Genomic DNA, 21,663 nt, shown 5'->3' with positions numbered 1-21,663 from the left:
GAGGCCGCTTATGACGTGCGCCGTACGCCTACCGCGTAAACTGGAGACCAAGGATTTATTTATATTGCTTAATCTGAGCCATCGACTCGTTATAGCGATTGAAATGACACCTTTTGTTCTTCGGAAAGCGGGGAGAGTTCGGAAAACACTTACCCCCGCGAAATGTGTAAACATTTTTGTGAGGCGCCATCGGGGCTGCCGCTTGTCAGATTGAAAACACTTGTGTTGATGATTGTTATGGGGGTCACATGCAAATGCGTCCTTCTACATTTTACACGCTCGCGGTCTTTATTCAAAGTTTAAGGATCGATTTGAAACTTGTGCGTTTTGTAGACAAAAATATCCTTATACCTAACAATTGTGCCCTACTTGAAATCAAGGGCATTGGGCGGGTTACATTGTATTGGAATTGTATACTTGTATAGAATCTGCGTTGCTTTTAAAAGCCAGCACTTACAACGCGTTAAAAGTTAATAGGCTTAGATATAAGTAAATCATTCTCACAAAGCGTCCCAGTAGAGAGCACCGACGTCGACATCTAATGTAGTTCAACGCACACAAAAAGAACAAAATTTGACACTTTTTCCGTGTCTGTGTGCAATACGTCTTTAAGCTTACTTTAGATATGAGCGTATTTAAGAAAATGGTACGTTAAAATAAAATAGGTATCCTTATCTTCCCAGCATTGTTCTGGCTATTTGCTGGGAGATGGGAGCCTGGGGTGTCCTCTCAACAAAGAATCCCAAGAGTTACGAAGGCGACTGGGAACCCAGAGGGAATACCAGTCTTTATTGGGATTAGTCCGGTTTTCTTATGACGCTTGCGTTCACCAAAAAGCGACATAACAAAATAAATATGTGTTATTAGGGTGAAGCCAGACGAGCGTAAGTTTGTGAGTTGTGAGCTGCGTAATTTCAGCTGCAGAAATTCTAATGTAGTCGGCAAACAACTCATTTTGGAAATAATTAATAGAATCAGGCTTTACTTTGCGGAAATCCATGCTAATTAAAACAAGAAATATTACTTTGCTAATCCGCGAGAAAATAACGTGCTAGTCAATCAGTGCTAACCCGTTATACTTACTTGCGTATTTTTACATGCAATTTAAGTTACCACCCTCCCACCGCAAAAATAAATACGCAAATAAATTTTGCGGTGGGAGGGTTGACTAGCACGTTATTTCGTTATTTACTCGCGAATCAGCAAAGTAATATTTCTTGTTTTAACTCATTTTGCGCCGCCGTGTGAACCAAAAAGGCGTTTTGTATGATACCGAATGCAGCAGAAATTGAGCAACCAAAATGATGTGACTCACAACTCGTAAAGTTAGGCTCGTCTGTCTTCGCCCTTAGAGATGCAAGATCAAGCTCATCAGCACCTATCAGGACCCCATGGGACTACAATAAACATATTTTCGCGGCATATTTGCTTAGGACCAGGGTCGCTGAATTAAGTAAGTTGGTCAGGATAAATATGAGAATTAGATTAGCAGACGGAATGAGGAAGATGCTTACGGAATACATAAGTATCATTGTTTTGTTATTAATCAAAGGCAATTCAACCTACCTAAAAAAATAACATTTTATTTAAGACTGGTCCATTGTTTTTCAACAATAAACAAATACAAAGAATTTTAAAGAGCCACTGTGGTTGTTTTTGTTAATGTAGTTTTCAAGTTAAGTCTGTTAGAAAATCTATTTCGAGACCGCAATCACTGGATGCGTCAAAAAAATGGTTGAGGACGCCACATAATGTTTATTTCTATGACCCTAGCTCTTCTCTTCTTCTTCTGAGTCGTATACTCTTGTCAGAGTAGTCGTGTTCATTGCGGTCGTTGCACACTTTGCACAGCCTTTTTCATTATTTCCCGTCATGCTTCTCTATTTATTGCCTGCCGCACGCACAGATTTAAAGGCCCTAGCTAGGCAGTAAATAAATAACTAGGATTCTCCCACAACTAGAGAATACTGATGGTACTGAATTCGTATGGAGACAACTGAAATTTTCCTCAGGACGTCATTTTGTGAGGAAAACCTGTACCGCGAGCACGCACCCGCAACGAACTCCGCACAATACAACATGCTATGCCGCTACCCCGAGCACAATTAAGCTCTGAATTAAGTGCGGCGCGTAACTTAGGCGTAAGCCCTAATTGCCCTAAACTTAGATAATGTGGCCTTGTTTTGCGTTACTAGCGAAATGCGAGCATTTAGTCTAATGCGGAAAATTGGGGTATTCAGTGCAATGCTAACTTAGATTGGTATTTTACTTACTAGAGTACGTAACTTTTTCTTCCTCATAGTATATTAAGTATGGTTAATATATACCCCACACCCCCCCAGCAGGGGTAACAGGATGGAAAGAAGAAGATGGTTAATATAATTTATCATATTCACTAGAATACGCCCGCGTTGTCCACTTACGAGTCGTCGCCTTCCAATAAACACTTCCAAGGGCTGTGTACTCGCCAATTTTGATAAGACAGGACCAACTTACCTGTAAAGAGAAAAATAATGTATTAGTAAAGTAATTTACATAAAACAAAAATAGTAGTAATAGGATTTTCTCTTTTCTGTTGTAATTTACTACATAAATTAAATTCCATGGTCTGAAGATCATTTCTTCTTTGTTCAGAATTATAGGTACACAGTGTACACCGTGTTTTGTTTTTCATTTCCGTTCATTTCTAATTAACTCCATTTCGGAAAGAATAAAATATTTATTTTTCTCTGATACGGCTCCTACGAGCGTGTACACTTGCCTTAGGGCCTGTTTGGTACGAGTGTTTAGTACGAGCTTGTACATTTGCTAGTAAACGTAAGTACTATCTCGGACGATCGATGTTCGAAATCTTCTTGATATGTTCAATTGTTTGGTTGAGTTAAATGTAATGCCCGTATTACAACAACGCTATATGCAACATTCAATTACTGTTTATACAAAAGAAAAAAAATTTTTTTTTAAATAAAATTCAAAAAAAACACGGTGTATCGGCTGTATCTATGTATATCATTTTCACACCCTGGTATGACGGGTGCAATTTGATTTGACGTTTAAGTAAGCGCTCCCACTGGCTTCATATCAAATATTCAAATATCAAATATCAAACATTTATTCAGCAAATAGGCCACAGGGGCACTTTTACATGTCCATTTTTACAAACAATAAATTAAAAAAAAAACAATTACAAATATCGAATCTATGAAATAATAAATACTTTATTAGAGATGTATACTGTCTCTAAATGTCAAATTACACAAAAAAAAACTATGATAAAAAAATAAAACCATAAAATACTAAAATTCTTTAGAGATGTATAAGTCTCCAAGTGTCAGAGATAAAATATAAAAGTATATATTAAATTATCCTTAGAGATGTAGAGGGTCGCCAAGGCTTGAATTCTTATATAAATAATTAAAAGACAAAAAAATTAAAACAGACAAGAACCGAATGAAGTGTCTCACGTTAATGTCACTCAAAAGTAAAGTTACATATTTTAACATAACCTGTACCCCGTGTAAGCTTAAACAGACCGGTCTCCACAAACAGCACCCGTTCACGAGTATGACGTGTATCTCAGCCATCGCCTCCCTCAACCTTCATTCGGGAAAGTGGCGACCCGATCAACGACGCCACCGTAAGTAAAGACTTTTAAGCGAGCATGACATGTTCAAGCTGCCGGGTTGTATTAATATAAATATAATAAAAAAAATTGTGAGATACAACATTTGTGCTTGTAAGTTACATTAAAGACGGCATAGCGCCACATAAACGCGACTACATATTATTCATAAGGAGTGCCTACCTATAAAACTAAATTATAAATTTAAATTGACTTAGAGATGTACAGGTCTCTAAGTGTCCAAATCATTAAAATAGGTATTAAAATAAAATGAAATTTAAAATAAAATAAAATCTTAGAGGTGTATAAGGTCTCTAAGTGTCCAAAACTAAAATAATACAATCAAACGAGAACATGATGTTCTCTTGTGTCAGTTCTACTGGACGCTAGTATGGTTATTTCACAGGAAGAAAAACGAAAACACTATTACTGACATTTTTATCATACTATCAAGATCAAGCTACTGGCTTAAAGGCATCCTTATCATCTATGAAATCATTCACAGCATAATACGCCTTACTTAACAAAGAGCTCTTAACGTGTGACTTAAATTTGTTAAGAGGCAAATTCACTATATCAGTGGGAACTTTGTTATAAAAACGTGTACAGTTCCCGACGAAAGACGTACTAACCTTACGGAGGCGGTGGGCGGGCACAGCAAGTTTATGCTTGTTTCTAGTGTTATAGTTATGGATATCACTGTTAAGCTTGAATTCGTTAATGTTTTTCCGAACATACATAATATTCTCAAGTATGTATTGAGATGCAACGGTAAGAATGCTTGCATCTTTAAATTTCTCTCTTAGGGATACTCGAGCGCCCAGTCCATAGATGGAACGTACAGCTCGCATAAATTTGATGTGGAGGTTCTGCATTCGTCGGGATCTTTGTTTATGTATGTTCCCTATTTATCGGACTATGTATAATTATTTTTGTTTGAAAACGCGCTTTTCTAAGTGGAATTGAATCCCTACTCGTCAAAGGATTCGAATATTACGGGCTCGGCAACCTGCTCCCGGAAAGCCATATTTTAAGTAGAACTACTTAGATCATTATATAATAAAATAAATAAATAAATAAATATTATAGGACAATTTTACGGAATGTAACTTACTTTCTATGCATTTCGGTCGTACAGGTCGGTATATACCTGTCACCATGAAGTCGGGGTGAACTGCTCCTAGGCCTAATATAATTGTCTTATTTAGTTATTTTAGTTGTATTATTAATTGTAGACTTTAGTTTAAATAGCCTAATTTTATTGTACATACGCATGGAATATTATTCCTGGAATAAAAACATTTCTTTCCTTCATTCTTTCATATAAGTGCGAGCGAGATGTATAGAAAGTAAATTACGTTCTCGATAGCGTATATGTCAGTTTTGACACTGTCAGTGACTCATGGTACGGGTACTTGTCCCACAGTAAGCTTAGTAAGGCTTGTGTTGTGGATACTAGACATCGATAAATATAATATTTGTAAATACTTATTTACATAGAAAACATCCATAACTCAGGAAAAATATTTGTGATAAACTGAGAAATACACAAATAAAGGCCCTTACCAGGATTCGAACCCTCCTGCTTCGTAGGCAACAATGACATTTTAAACAATTTTCATTTGTTTCCGATTATTATTTAAATAATAAAACACAGGTAACTAAGCCAGTGTTAAGTTATACCAGGACAACATAACACACTAGAATGTATTCCAGGTGTTGCAAACTTCCGGTATTCCGCGTTCGGCAACTTGCCACGCGAACTACATAGTTCCCCAACTTCGCTTACATTCGGGACATTTTTACAAAGCGCAGTCTACGAGTATGTTGTGACTTCACAGAATTTTGCAGCAACAGTAACAATATGTAACCTGATACAAAATAGAGTACAAAATATTGTCCTATTTACATATTCTTTTAGTTCTAAAAAAATATTTCTCGCATATGGCATTTTAACCTCGGGCACTGTCCTGATAGCGTTCTTTTTTTGCGTATATTACATTTATTTAAGTATTTAATTCATACAGTAGTGTTTGAGGTACGCTCTAATATTTAAAAATGTAATAAAACATTATTTATATTATATACCTAAGCAGTTCTCAACCTGGGTTCTCTTTACTTAAGTAAAAAGCGTTACGATTTTCCGATTAGACTGGTAACTAACACTTTCATACTAAATTCTCAATTTTTTTCTATTTGTATAATTCCTTACCTTTTATATCTCTATACATATTTCCGTAGATCTATCTTAAATTTCTTCACTAAATAATTCAATTATTTCCGAAATCATATTAGCTGTATATTCACAAACATCAATTTTATCTCTTCAACACCTTTTTTCGTCTGTAATTCCGCCCCGTCCCACGCGAGTTCTTTTTTCTGCACACGCGCTGCATTCACCCAACTTTTAATTAAGAGCACTGCACAACTCACAACTCCAAACTTATTTGCATCCGTGGATCTTCTGTGCAGGTGGCATTCGCTCCGAACTCGGTTATTGGAAAACTGATTTCACGTACTGGAAAGTTTGGAAAGCTGGCTGTTCCTTTTACATGTTTGTAAATAGATTTATAAATGCAAAATATTTTTCCCTACACCAGCTCGTAAAGGCTCTTTTGGTTGTTCAAAAACTCATGAGAAAGTTGCATTTTATTGACTTTCAAGTGATGATTTTGAATGTTAAATATTTAATAACTTTGATTTTGAATTGCTTTGCTTTGATTTTGTTTGATATTTTACAGTTAGTATTTTCCTTGTAGTGGTGTGGTGAAAAATTTACTTTCACTCCGTGGCAAATTTTGTTTAGCCCTCGTGCCTTGAAACCCTCACAACACTCAATATTCCATTTTCCGAACCACTCGCTCGCTCGTGGCTCAATTTTGAAATCTTTCGCTTGCTCGTGTATCAATATTAGCACGAGCGGTTAAGTTAAACAACAACTTTGCTCCCTTGTAAAACAACACTACTTGATGGATTTAAGAAGGGAATAACATTTGACCTACAATTTTAATCCATCGATACATTTGGAAACGTATTATAGTTATTTAAAAGTAATTTCGGTATAAAGCAATATGGCGTACGAATGTAAATTCGCGCGATAACAAACAACGAAGTGATATTATAGCATATTCAAAGCCCTCAATTATAGCCTACCTAGTCGGTAGTGACTAAGTGACCCTCAATAGCAGGAGGTCCCAGGTTCGAATACCGATAAGTGCATTTAATCCTGTGTTTATCACGAATATTAGCTCCTGAGTTATGGATGTTATGTATATATCTATATGAGTATTTATAATATCGTCGCCTAGTACCCATTAGGGTGGTCCACGTTTGTATGAGAAAAATTCAAACTTGACTTAAGGTTCGGGCCACCCCCTAATTTTGTTACACGTATTGACAATATCATGCGTGCAAAATCCCAGAAAGATATACTAACGGGAACAGGGTGCTCATAGCACATGAAATATTGAAATAATTTACGAAACCTGTAATTTTTTGAGCAACTAGGAAAATGTTAATAATACAAAAATACACGAGTTTGTATAGTTACATTTATTAAAATAAACACTACAAAAGTACAAACACGAAAAAATAAGCATTACAAAGTATGTACAACAGTATTTCGTATTTTTCATAGCATCTACTAGTGACGTTTTCTTCGGTTCCGTTGATCAATCTTCCGGTAGTGTTCCACTATATGCAAAATGATTTGCTTTTGCTCTTCATTCTTGGTAAGAAGCCTATTATATTCTTCAAATAATTTGACACCTCTTTCACCAGTATCGTTTACGATACGTGAGTTGTGAATTTTCTGTATGCCTTGCACATAGTTAGAAGTTTTGTGCCAAATTTCTATTGGCAATTGCAGAAAAGATTCTTTAATGTCCAGCATAGAGAGTGTTATCAGTGTTATTATCGATGCAAAGGGTCCAAGAGAAGTTACAGAGGTTTCGCTTCTTAAAATAGCAGTGTTTCCTTTTACCAACGAGGACCAGCTTCATTTTTCATGCCTTCTACTATTGCTGCTTTTTCAACAGAAGTCACTTTGTCGAAAAATAAAGCAAAGCCTACTAGTTCGTCGGATAAGTACCAGGACCACTCTTGAAGCTTTGCAATATCTAAATCGACTGATTCACAGGCTACGCGGTTTTTCCACAACTGTAGATCGTTGCCTGCTGCTTCCTCAGCCAGAGGGGCTTCAAACCATGCTGCAGTGTAAATTAGCGCACCGAACTTGACAAACCGAAAAACTGCCTTTTCTTCTCTTTTGGTCAGCTTAAGCGCTTTCTGATCTCTAAACAAGAAAATCTTTTAGATATAAAGTAATTCGCCATCCAACGTGCATGATGTATCGACCCGGGGGCGCCAATGTATGTTATTGGGTTCTTTATTACGAACGATCATGGTGAGTTCTATAAGTTCGAAGTAATCGTCTCGAGCAGGTCTTTCTTTGGCTAGCGATTTCGCAAGAACTTTAAGGGTACTTTTAGCAAATGGTTCTAGATCTGAATCTGTATCAAGCCCTTTGTAACATTAACAACAAAAGAAACCATTTCTTATGAATAAATTCAAGTTTCTCAACGCAGTATTCATGATGTTTAGTCGGTATTCTTATGACTTTTTCCAAACCTCAATCAATTCTTTTAAAACTAAATGAGCAGGGCGTCCTACGTTTTTCTCATGTTTTGGGAATTCGTGAAAACCCCGGAGTACTTGTCGCAAGGTCGGAAGCTGTTAAGCTGAGTAATTGGTTCCAATTCTCGAAAACCAATAAAAAAATCATTTTCATGTCGGGAAGAAGATATTTTCAAACATTATGTATACACTTGAACTCAATTTTTTAACACTCATACGGTCTTAAGACACCTCTAGGACCCGGAGGACCCCTTTAATTTAATTTTATAATATTAAAATTCACTCTACCACGTTCACATTACCTGTCACGAATTTAGCTCACATGAGATAATTTCACCAAAAAGCTTAAAATTGATACTTCGTGAGCACCCTCTTAAACTCAATCTAGGAAGTTGTAATTTCTCATAAGTAATACTATTGCCATAGATCACAAAATGAAAACATGGCCCATTCAAAAATCGCAAAATGAATTTTTTGGACCACCCTAGTACCCATAGTACAAGCTTAGCTTAGTTTGGGGCTAAGGTTGTAAAGTGTGTAAGATTGTACTCATATTTATTATTTTATTTTAAACGCGAAGGAAAGTGACGATACAAACTTTCCTCTTACTAAACTTTATATATCATATACATGTTGACGAATAACTAGGTATTCTATATAAACCTAATATACTTGGCGGGAACTGTAGGGACTCAGCGTCGGTATAACGTTATTACGTAATTACGTCAGATCCGGCGCGGACAAGACGCGCTGTCTGCAGATAACCGAGTCTATCAGATTACGGGGATTACTCCACTATTCCCAATTTCCTAGTTACATAATATTCTAGAATATTCGTCGCCGAGTTATTAAGTCAAGTTGACATCGCGACTTCCACCAATAACGAGTTAGTAAAGGGTTTCTCTAAAACAACGGAATAATTTTAAGGAATGGAAAAGTATCATAAAAAAGCCAGGTTATAATTGAGACACATGCGCTTTCGTTTGAAAGTCTTTAAAAGAATTAAGCATATGTTCAACGTTCATTGTTTAATAGGCCAAATTCGAGTTTTAGTTATTCTGTTAATCAGTACCCCTAGTGTAAATATTTTCGACAGCGAAACGTGACGTACGCGTTTGCGTTAAGTGTCATTTTGTATGAGATTTTTGACTTTCCAAAACGTCCCGCTTGGCGCGCTGTTCAAAAACCCATACAAAATGAGACTTAACGCAAACGCGTACGTCACGTTTCGCTATCGACTAAATTTACACTAGGGGTACTGTTTCCGATGATACTGATCTATATTTTGACGTAATCACGCGCCTAATTCAATCAAACACTTTTATAATTTTTAAAAACTTTTCTACTTCGTTCTTTCAAAACAATTTTTACTCCCCTTTTTTGGTCACCAGCAATTTATTCTACAAATAAGGCAAATACGTGTGCTTAAGGCCCTGCATCGAAAAATAACGGGATCTTTGAAGCGTGGCAGTGGCTAGCCCCGGAAACAAACAGACGTGATTTTCGGATATATGTATCTTGACTATATGATAAGAGATATGATACTAGTCGAAACAAAAAGGCTTAAAATTTTCTCGATAGAATATAAATCCAAAGTTACATCTACATTTTTAGTGTTTACCTCAGTGCAACTAGAAAACACATCTTCATCCAGCATAATCCACTTTAAAGTAAAGGTTTTCATCTCGTCTTAAACATCATTCAACTAAATATTAACTTATTATCTTATACAAACGGATTTATTCTCGTTTTTGATTTTATGAATTCAACAGAAAACGCCCATTTTACGCAGTTCGACTTCTCTTTTTGTCATGCGTCAAAGTCATATATGCGTCCTTTATGCCAGTAATGTTAGATGGCCGTGGTGCCTCAAAGAGGTAAGACCTATGTCAAATCGCGCAGCGCTTCAAATTACGTAAAATCGACATATCCAATAAACGTTGAGTCGTAGCTCTATTAACTAGTAACGGAATCCGAGGTCTACTACGAATGGAGCTATCTTTACAGGCCTATACGTTACGCATGTGTGCGTGTTTGCTTAGCTACGTCAAAGTCAAATACTCTTTGAACAATTACAACGGGTAAGGAAGTTTCGACAGCATCTGTAATGTATCGGTAGCTGTGTGGTCGTGTAGACACCAAAGAAAAAATGCGAGACATCTATAGACCGATCGAATCTAATCGTAACTTTTTGTTTTCTTTTTTTGTTACTATATAATATCTTTATTGCTTATTTTCTATTTTATTGTAAAAGTAAATCTTGTCTGTCTTATACAGAAATAAAGTTATTCTTTTAAATATGTGTATTAAAAACATATTTTAATGACACGAATAATTTTATTTTATTCATACCAATTTTTCTATAGCCTAGGTAATCTTTATGTAAAACAAATATACTTATTATATAAAAAAAAACGAAAAAAATCAACATGTTTATTAGAAAAAAAAAACTCGTTTGCACGGGCCGGGGTTTGAACCAGCGACCTCTGATTTGTAATCCGCATGCCTTAAGAACAATTCACATAATTTATTTAACAGGATACTGTCAAAACGTCAATGACTAATATGACTTTTCAGCAAAGAGTAAAGTAACTATGCTTTTCAGTTTGATTTTACTTGACAAGGAGCAATAAGAAAAACGTACCGAATCGTCCCTTTCTTAAAATTGCCATTCAAAGAGAGAGATGGGCATTGTGATAAGAGAGGTATGGGCATTGTGAATTTCATCACGCTTTGTGTGGTAGGGTACAGCCAGTACAGAAAACCGCAGCCAAATAACACTAGACCCTACTCATAGTGTTGTGTTCCTGCCGGTGAGTAAGGTTGCCAGAGCTCAACGAGGGGGGGGGGGGGGCGAGTTTAGGGTCGGCAACGCGCATGTAACTCCTCTAGGCGTACATAGGCTACGGAGACTGCTTACCATCAGGCGGGCCGTATGCTTGTTTGCCACCGACGTAGTATAAAAAAAAAAAGAAAATTCAGCTCGTGTGTGGTGCTATCTATAGTTTTTTTATATGGGTACGCTGACAGCTGTCGTTTCAATACGATTTTGCGAGATTTGGCGTTTTTAGGTTAATAATTATATAGAGATAACACCTGTCACCCTACCCATCGAGTTTGAAAAATACTATAAATGTTAACATATACAGGATGGTTTTTGATAATGTATATCTTAGAACTTACACTGTTTTTAATTTTTTTTTTCAGATTTTAAAATTATACTTTTTTACCTTAATAATATATCTTAGTCTTGACAAAGACGATTAAAGTTTTATACTTAGCAAAATCGCTTACTAACAATGTCTTTCCTGTAAGTTTAGGCAACTGCTATAGCAGATACCACCATTTAACAGCAGTATCAGTTCATTACACTTGGTTCGGTGCTTCAACCTCTTGTCTAACTGTCTGATAATTAAAGTAGTTCCTAATAGACGGCGTTGTGCAATTTTGGATATCCCGATCAAACTTTTCATTTCAGAGGAACGCGATTCTGTGTTGATAATGTTAGTCAATACTTTATTTGTCCATGCTCTTGAAACCATTAGCCAACCAATTAGCTTATGGCGGGCATTGAAGGGTCGTTCTTTGAAATCAGATTATTAAATATAATTTCAATATAAGCCCATCAATCGAATAGGCATACATTTTGGTCAATTTCTTACCTATCAGGGGAATAATAAAATCGATAAAAAGAATGTAAAAGCGACGAGGGAATGAAAAAAACCGATAAGGGAATGACAAGGAATGACATAATGACAATGAATTTCGGAACAATTACTTCCAAAATAATACACTGAATCATAGAACGCTCTTAGCAACTTAATGTTATTTTTAAGATCTATAGAACGAAGTACCAAACGTTGATTTTAGTTGAAACCCCAGTCCAAAGGCATTGAATGAGAACCAGGGGAAAAGAAATAAGTATGTCTTTGATCGACTGTTATGATTACGATAATTTTTACTTAATCCATGTAAATAATCATTTACTTGACATATGATTTTACATTGTACATGCCCATGAAGAATACATTTTATATCAAAACACACGGGAATGAAAATCACAGTGAACCAAAGCCACGGGAACGATATTATGAAATCGTTTATTTCAGGTGAAAGACCCATAATTACATCACAAACAAAAGAAAATACAATACAAATTAACTTAAATTAAAAACAGTCAAAATAACAATCATAAATACATACGTCAATTTTGTGTTACCTGTAAGAATAGCATATATATTTTTAAGAAAATAAGTAAACTAAATATCAATATCCTTAGTAATTTACCTCTAGTTTTATGTCAACCTAATATCCTAAGAGCATTTATTAGAAACATATTAAGAGTCCTTATTCCTACAGACGAGCGTATTTTGTAAAATGCTTCCTTTTTCATTCAAGATTACGACGTAACTATTAGTATTTATTCAAAAACTGATAACGTACTTAAATAATCGTTTCCTTAACTAGAGGCTCCAACAGTTCAAATTTTCATTTTCTCTTTTAAACCTCTTTTTTAATGAGGTTTTTTGGGAGTCTTTTCCAAATTTTGCAGTGAGATGTGGCGTTTCGGTTCTTAATTTTGCTATAAACAAGAATCATTTGGTACATGAATGACTACAATTTGATTCAACATATCTCGTACGAGGGGCTGGAATGATTAACAATCGAAGATTCATTTGAAAAAACTGATAAAATACCTTCCGAGTTTTCTTCATTTTTTTGGCGAAAACAGGGTTTTATTATATTTTATTTCCGCAAATTGTACGCATATTTTGCTTTAAAAATAATATTATAGCAAACTGTAACTTTATGTTAACCAATAAAAAAAAAATCGTAACTATGGGACCTACATTGCCGTAAATTTATATTTTTTTTAAACACGTATAAATCACGCAGCAGCGACGCTCCGCTCTCAGTCCGCGCGGAGCGCGCTTAGAGGACGGACCTGTGCTCGATTGTCAGGCATTCGTTGCGATCGTAATCAGCTACGGAGTTCCGAGAAGTGCTATATACTGCGATTAGAAAATCTTAATAAAAGTTCATTTTTTACAGTATGCCTAACAGACTCGCTTATTGATGGATTTTCAGTGTTACTTTTTTTTTAATACTAAGTCGGTGGCAAACAAGCATACGGCCCGCATATGTACGCCTGCAACTCCAGAGGAGTTACATGCGCGTTGCCGACCCTAACCCCCTCCTGCCCCTCGTTGAGCTCTGGCAACCTTACTCACCGGCAGGAACACAACACTATGAGTAAGGTCTAATGTTATTTGGCAGCGATTTTCTGAAAAACGCATTTTCACTTGAAATTACGTTAGGGTTTGCATTATTATTTTTGACCCGGATGAAGTCCAAGTTCTCATAATGGAGTCAGGAGTTGGTCACCAGAACTCCTAATCTACTAATTATAATCCCATCGTGTTTGGGCTCAAAAGATTTGCCCTGACGAACACCATCGATCTAGATGAGGTCCAGGGTCTCATGATGGAGTCAGGAGTTGGTCACTAGAACTCCTAATCTACTCATTATAATTCCATCGTGTATGGGCTCAACAGAGTTGCCCTGATGAGCACCTTCAATCTAGATGAGGTCCAGGGTCTCATGATGGAGTCAGGAGCTGGTCAACAGAACTCCTAATCTACTCATCATAACTCCATCGTGTTTGGGTTCAATAGAGTTGCCCTGACGAGCACCATCAATCTAGATGAGGTCCAGGGTCTCATGATGGAGTCAGGAGCTGGTCACCAGAACTCCTAATCTACTCATCATAACTCCATCGTGTTTGGGCTCAATAGATTTGCCCTGATGAACACCATCGATCTAGATGAGGCCCAGGGTCTCATGATGGAGTCAGGAGTTGGTCACCAGAACTCCTAAACTATTCATCATAACCTCATCGTGTTCGGGCTCAATAGATTTGCCCTGACGAGCATCATCAATCTAGATAAAGTCCAGGGTCTCATGATGGAGTCAGGAGTTGGTCACTAGAACTCCTAATCTACTCATTATAATTCCAACGTGTTTGGGCTCAAAAGATTTGCCCTGATGAGCACCATCGATCTAGATGAGGTCCAGGGTCTCATGATGGAGTCAGGAGTTGGTCACCAGAACTCCTACTCTACTCATCATAACTCCATCGTGTTTGGGCTCAATAGAGTTGCCCTGACGAGCACCTTCAATCTAGATGAGGTCCAGGGTCTCATGATGGAGTCAGGAGCTGGTCACCAGAACTCCTAATCTACTCATCATAACTCCATCGTGTTTGGGTTCAATAGAGTTGCCCTGACGAGCACCATCAATCTAGATGAGGTCCAGGGTCTCATGATGGAGTCAGGAGCTGGTTACCAGAACTCCTAATCTACTCATCATAACTCCATCGTGTTTGGGCTCAATAGATTTGCCCTGATGAACACCATCGATCTAGATGAGGTCCAGGATCTCATGATGGAGTCAGGAGTTGGTCACCAGAACTCCTAATCTACTCATCATAACTCCATCGTGTTTGGGCTCAATAGATTTGCCCTGATGAACACCATCGATCTAGATGAGGTCCAGGGTCTCATGATGGAGTCAGGAGTTGGTCACCAGAACTCCTAAACTACTCATCATAACCTCATCGTGTTTGAGCTCAATAGATTTGCCCTGACGAGCATCATCAATCTGAATTGAGCCCAAACACGATGGAATTATAATGAGTAGATTAGGAGTTCTAGTGACCAACTCCTGACTCCATCATGAGACCCTGAACATCATCTAGATTGATGGTGCTCGTGAGGGCAAATCTATTGAGCCCAAACACGATGGAGTTATGATGAGTAGATTAGGAATTATGGTGACCAACTCCTGACTCCATCATGAGACCCTGGACTTCATCTAGATCGATGGTACTCGTCAGGGCAAATCTTTTGAGCCCAAACACGATGGAATTATAATGAGTAGATTAGGAGTTCTGGTGACCAACTCCTGACTCCATCATGAGACCCTGGACTTCATCTAGATCGATGGTACTCGTCAGGGCAAATCTTTTGAGCCCAAACACGATGGAATTATAATGAGTAGATTAGGAGTTCTAGTGACCAACTCCTGACTCCATCATGAGACCCTGAACATCATCTAGATTGATGGTGCTCGTGAGGGCAAATCTATTGAGCCCAAACACGATGGAGTTATGATGAGTAGATTAGGAATTATGGTGACCAACTCCTGACTCCATCATGAGACCCTGGACTTCATCTAGATCGATGGTACTCGTCAGGGCAAATCTTTTGAGCCCAAACACGATGGAATTATAATGAGTAGATTAGGAGTTCTAGTGACCTACTCCTGACTCCATCATGAGACCCTGGACTTCATCTAGATTGATGGTGCTCATCAGGGTAAATCTATTGAGCCCAAACTCGATGGAGTTATGATGAGTAGATTAGGAGTTCCAGGGAGTTCTGGTGACCAACTCCTGACTCCGTCATGAGACCCTGAACCTCATCTAGATCGATGGTGTTCGTCAGGGCAAATCTTTTGAGCCCAAGCACGATGGAATTATAATGAGTAGATTAGGAGTTCTGGTGACCAACTCCTGACTCCATCATAAGAACCTGGATGGACTTCATTCGGATCAAAAATAATAATACAAACCCTAACGTGATTTCAAATAACACTGAAATTCTATAGCACTAATGTGCGCAAACGATTGGCATCTTGACTACGCAGCATGGGTGCGTAGCCACCATGCCAATCGATACGACAACGAAACACTATCTGTCTCTCTCTCGTACTAATATGCACAAACGATTGGCATCTTGGCTGGGCAGCATGGGTGCGTAGCCAACATGCCAAACGTTTACGATACGACAAGGAAACACCATCTGTCTCTCTATCGCACTAATATGCGCAATCGATTGGCTTCTTGGCTAGGTATCATGGGTGCGTAGCCAACATGCCAATCGTTTACGAAACGACAACGAAACACTACTCTCTCTCTATCGCACTAATATACGCAAACGATTGGTATTTTGGCTAGGCACTAAGCAAGTGTGTGGCCAACATGCCAATCGTTTACGATACGACAACGAAACACTATCTGATCTGTCTCTCTATCGCACTAATATACTTTATTTATACCTGCAGTCATTTAGTAACTTCTTCATTTTCCATTGGTGTGAAAGAGACAGAATAAAGAGCAAGGGTTATAGTACACTCTGTAGTCTGTATACTTAGTAGTAGTGTACATAAAAAAAAAAAACTACTGTGCATATACAATAAAATAAAGAGTGCCCATATGATATCATATGACACTAAAATTAATGTTGCTTGAAATTATATTGATAACTATCAAGATTATTCTAGTCTGCATTGAAACGCGCGTCGCGTTGCCGGCGCTCGCGTACCGAGCGCCAACGCCATCTATCGAGCGTTATTTCGTGAAATCGGAGAACGCTCCAAGGATTAAGGGCTCTTAAGAAGTTCTAAATGTCACGGAACGTGTAGTGTGACTTCCTCGGATTTTATGATATTTTATTTTTCTTTGAAAGTGTTTTTGGAAGAATTTTATATCAAATGTTAACACTTACACCTATTCCACAATACGGTTTAAAAATTGTATGGATATATAACGACTTTATAACAATTTTAATAACATACATCTTGTGATCAGTTTTCGTGTCACCGCCGCGCGTGGTAACATAAACATGCAGTACTCGGTAGAAAGTTACCTTTACGCCTGGCAGCCTTTTTAACGCTTTTTTTTTAGAACAGCAATACTGTGTTGGTGTCAGATTCGCAAATGGCTGAAGGGAGAAATGTTGTCGAAAATTATTTTTTTGTGTTAATTAAAAAAAAAGGTCAACCTTAACGCGTCACCGCCATGTTTGAGTTTTTAAAAGTCAGTGCTCATTTCACGTTATTGTTTGTAACATAAGATATACCTAATACATTCGAGATTGAGCTAATTATTTAATATTTGCAAAGTCAAAGGTAATTTTTAGGTAATACCGAACATGTTTCAAATTGTCACGACAGTGGCCTCAAAATTCTCTCCCCGCCACGGACTATTGAATCCACGTTCGTGTCATATAGATACGTGGTCGTGACATTCTCAATTCGTTTGATTAATTTAGAGGCATATTCACTCTTTAGAAATGGATTTTATTAGCTACGTTCATTTGTTATTATTGCCCAACTGCCGAAGCAGAAAAATGGTTTCCGCGTGTATGTGGATGTAATATGATGTGTATCCGATTCTTTGTCACGCTCTACAGCGTTAGTTTGACGAATTTCAACGTATGAGCTGTCATTCGATGTGTCGTAGTCATGGGAGTAACTTAGGCTATATTAAAAATATTGTATAATTCAAAATAGTGGAGTTGGCCGCCAAAATGCCGAAACGTCACGGCTGAGGGACACTTTGTGACAACCGTGATTATGTACTCATTTTATTTACCTTTCCTGAGGGTATTAAGCTTGACCATATGCATCAAAAAATGCTTTTTATACGTAACAATATGTGAAAAATATTTTTCTGGACACAATTTAAGAATCACCCTGATTGTTTGAGTAATTGTTTAAAAGTTTCACTTTTTTTGTAGTTTTCGTTGTTACCATATACTTACTTTTTTCTTTTTTATATGTAGGTGACAACTGTGATTCACTATCATCCGAAAAATTGGTCCTCGGAAAACGGCACCCTGTATTTCCTGCCTCAACAATATATTACTAAATAAAATATGATAACTAACAATGTAAGATACCGAATTTAAAAAGATAGGTAGTGTTATACCTACAATTATCTATACTATTGACATCTTCCAAAAATCAACAATAAAAATTGGCTATATTGTAGTCTCAGATTTATTACAATTTACAACAATATAATTTTTTATTTTCTAGTAGCAAGTAATAACGCCATCTTTTTTATTTTCTAAGAATTAAGTTTCTGGCCGACCGCGTATAATCGTAGTTAACTTTTGTAACGCTAGATGGAGCTTTCACCTTCACGTGCGCCGCGGACTCCGCGGAGCGCTTCCATGTGTGCGTGCTAGCGGGGAGTGAGGAAGCTATCGGGCGTGGCTTACGAACCGGTATTCACGGCTTTAGTAGGCCCTTAATTGTATCGCTCAAAGGACCGTATACGAGTAATAACATTGAACAATAGTTCCCAAAGTGTACTCGTAGTCTTTGAGAACATGAAGTTTCTGTGTGAGCATGCAAAATGCTCTCGAATGAATTGTCAAAGTCACTCTGGCTCCCAAAGTGCACTGATCAAGGCTTCTGCAAGAGGCAAACCTTTTATCGAGTGAGCAAAAGCCCCTGACATAGACTGCCCACTATAAACACTGCATGAAGAATTTACGAAGGCCACAATCACCAAACTGGCCTTCGATAATGCCATTTGATACAACATTACTAGTATAATAAACATAGGTTTACTATTAGGGCACATTTTTTTTCATTACAATCTAACCAGCGAACCTAGTCTCTAGTTAGATAAAACTGAAAACATAAGTAAGATGAAGCTCACTGGTTCAGTTATACGTATTCAAGATCGAATAGTATCTGTCAGAGAATACAGACGACGAAAGCCAACTTCACTCCTTAGCAGTTAATTAAGATACGAAGAAAATTCCTTCGTTCCAGTAACCTCTAACGTCAACAACGCAACGTTAAGTTTCGCTCCCCAAACCTCAAAGTCATGTCCATATTTATTATGAATCGGAAAGGTGTTTATTTTTAATCAACATACAAGTTGTAATAATTGACGCAATTTTTCCGTTGCGCCAACGACCGCAGACTCGCTAAATTGTTAAGAAAGAGCCAGTGCGATGAACAAACTCGACTTAAGCCGTCGGTTAAAAGACTGGAACTGGGAGTCAACTGTCTCTAAGTTAAATTAGTAAGAAGATTACAGGTGTTTAAAGGATCGGCAACGCCCATGAATTTGCAGGAATTGCAGACGTATGTAGGGTACTCGTATACAGCAGGGGTGGCCAACAGGTCGATCGCGACTGTTAGTACAGTCGATCGTGGCAAGGAAAAAAATATAAATACGTAGACCAGTTTCATTTAAGGTTTCAAGAAGTATGTAATTGGTAGATCGCACAGTGTTTCGTTAGTAAACAGGAGATCTTGGGTCTAATCAAGGTGGCCACCCCTGGTATACAGGATGATCGCTAACCGCATGCTTCTTATTTTATGATATAGGAGGTAAATGAGCAGACGAATTGCCTGATGGTAAACGATTATTACACGTGGATTATTCTTTATTTCATTGTAGTCATGTTCATAATACAGTAAGGTGTTACAAGCATAAACGGTAGGTACATGACACCCTGTAAGGGCATACAATATTATTGTCCTTATTACATATATACATGTTTATTCTTCATAAAACGTGGTGACACCTGCAACACCAACGCCACCAACGTGGTATAAAAAACGTAAAAACGAATGCAGTGATATCTTGAAATGCTCAATCTAGTCGATAAATCCACGCGCCCTGAAACCCGTTTAGCCATCGTCAACGCAATCGCGTCCTTTCGATATCGACTCCGGAATTGCAGTCGTTGAGACGTGAAATGGGACGCCCGAGGCTCCTCGCCACATTGGACCGCACGCCGCTGCGGTGTGCGAGCGGAACGTCGCTATTTATCTTGCTCACGCTGGAGTTAGTGTGATAACAGAGTAACTCTAGCTATTAGATTAGTTAAACTATGATTAGTTTGATTCAAATGGGATTGGTACGTTTAGCTGTCTGATAAGTTGAGATCTTGACTGGAGATCTTGTAAGACGTGACACGCATTAATGGTTATGTTGGTTATAGTAGTTCATTGTAGGCAGAGGTACATACTTTTTTATTAAACGTATACAGAGGCCACTGTAGGTATAATATATACCTACTTACTCCGGCAAACCCAATTGGTCAGTTCAAAAAGGCGCAATATTCAATTTTTTTTATTCTTTTTTTTTGAGCGTCATTGCAGCAGACGGAGATTGCACTATGATTACATACTTTTCGTACGCCATAATGCAAGATTTAATAGGTTCACCCCGCTATCTTGACGTCAGCATGGCAGGTAAACCTTTTTTTTTTAATAGCTCGTTTCAGGGTTCTGATTTATTTTAAAGATACACTGGCGGTATAATTTGCTTATTATATTTCTTTGAAATTCCTGAACCCACCAGCCTGACGCTCACGCTTAGTTATTTCTTCTGTTACACGCGTTGGGACTCCAACTGGCAACTGCCCATAATATTCGAACATTATAACACGCATTACTTTAATATCCTTAATGGCGATTTCACACGCTCGGCACACTACAGAGTCCTTAAAACACTTGCCAACCACTTCTCTCCACCTGACGCTCGCATTACGCATCCTTACGCAAAACGGCCTAAGTCATATACGGCCAAGGTGCCCAAGAAAATCTGATCACGCATAACGCCTTGACAATAGAGGCGTGTTCAGTTATTTGTGAACACCTTGGCCGCACCGATATATCTGATGGCGACTGTACATCGTTACGATCAACATTCTTGTCGTTATAACACTTAATATAAAGACCCATAAAGCACATAATCGCGTAAAGTTTTAGTCCGATAATAGAAACCATTTTTGTAGTGACGGAGAGAGTGCTCGAGAAAGCTTTTGGTTTGAAGCGATCTCAAAGCATAGATAAACGTTTAGAATAAACAGAGACTCTTTTGACAATTTTCTTGTTTGTTTAACGCTTTGGCGGAAATTTTTAAAGAAATTCCAGGGAAAAAGAGTAACTTGAGAGCCATTTTCAGCTTTGAAGATACGGTGCGATTGTACGATAAAGAGGGAGACGAGGAAATCTTAGGGAAATAGAGAAAACACTTTAAATATTATACACATTTTCTTCCGGAATCCATCAATTATTGAAATGGAATTTCTGATGAAATCCTTATAATGAGATTTGTATATTGGCCTAATGAAATTAAATAACCTTTCTGGGTTCTGGTTGGACTGGTCACCAAATAATTACTTTTTTATTTTTATTTAACTAAACACAATGTACAATAGTTTCGCCAAACTGCAAAACAGTTTGTAGGTGATTTACGGATGACTGTTTTTTGAATTCGTTTATTTTCTCGTGCTAAAGGGTTTTAGGCAATTCAAAGTTAATGTTAAAGGCTACGCAATCATAATAACAAAACGTGTGAGACACCGGCATACATATTTGAATATTTCAAAAGTCACGTATTTTATGTCGATAAATTTTGTACGCTGTAAAATTTCTACGCCAAATCATGTTCATTCGATCCATAAAAATAAATAAGTGTCCTCACATTTTCGTATTTTCTTCTCCTATACGTTAATTCAAGTTAGAAAAGGTAATGTAATGGAAAACCTCCACACGTTTTTGTAGATGACTTCACAAACGTCAAAGGT

At 37.6% G+C, this 21,663-nt stretch overlaps 1 protein-coding gene across 16 annotated transcripts in view; it reads right to left on the bottom strand.

Moving 5' to 3' along the window:
* LOC133524685 (neurobeachin) overlaps positions 1-21,663 on the bottom strand; it is a 963,862-nt gene that overhangs the window by 517,733 nt on the left and 424,466 nt on the right. The gene's annotated exons all lie outside the window — the stretch shown is intronic.

This window comes from Cydia pomonella, chromosome 14 (assembly GCF_033807575.1).
Source record: "Cydia pomonella isolate Wapato2018A chromosome 14, ilCydPomo1, whole genome shotgun sequence".
In the NCBI taxonomy this organism is placed as follows: domain Eukaryota; kingdom Metazoa; phylum Arthropoda; class Insecta; order Lepidoptera; family Tortricidae; genus Cydia; species Cydia pomonella.
The sequence above is the reverse complement of the archived record's forward strand: the minus strand, read 5'-3'. Positions and strand labels throughout refer to the sequence as shown.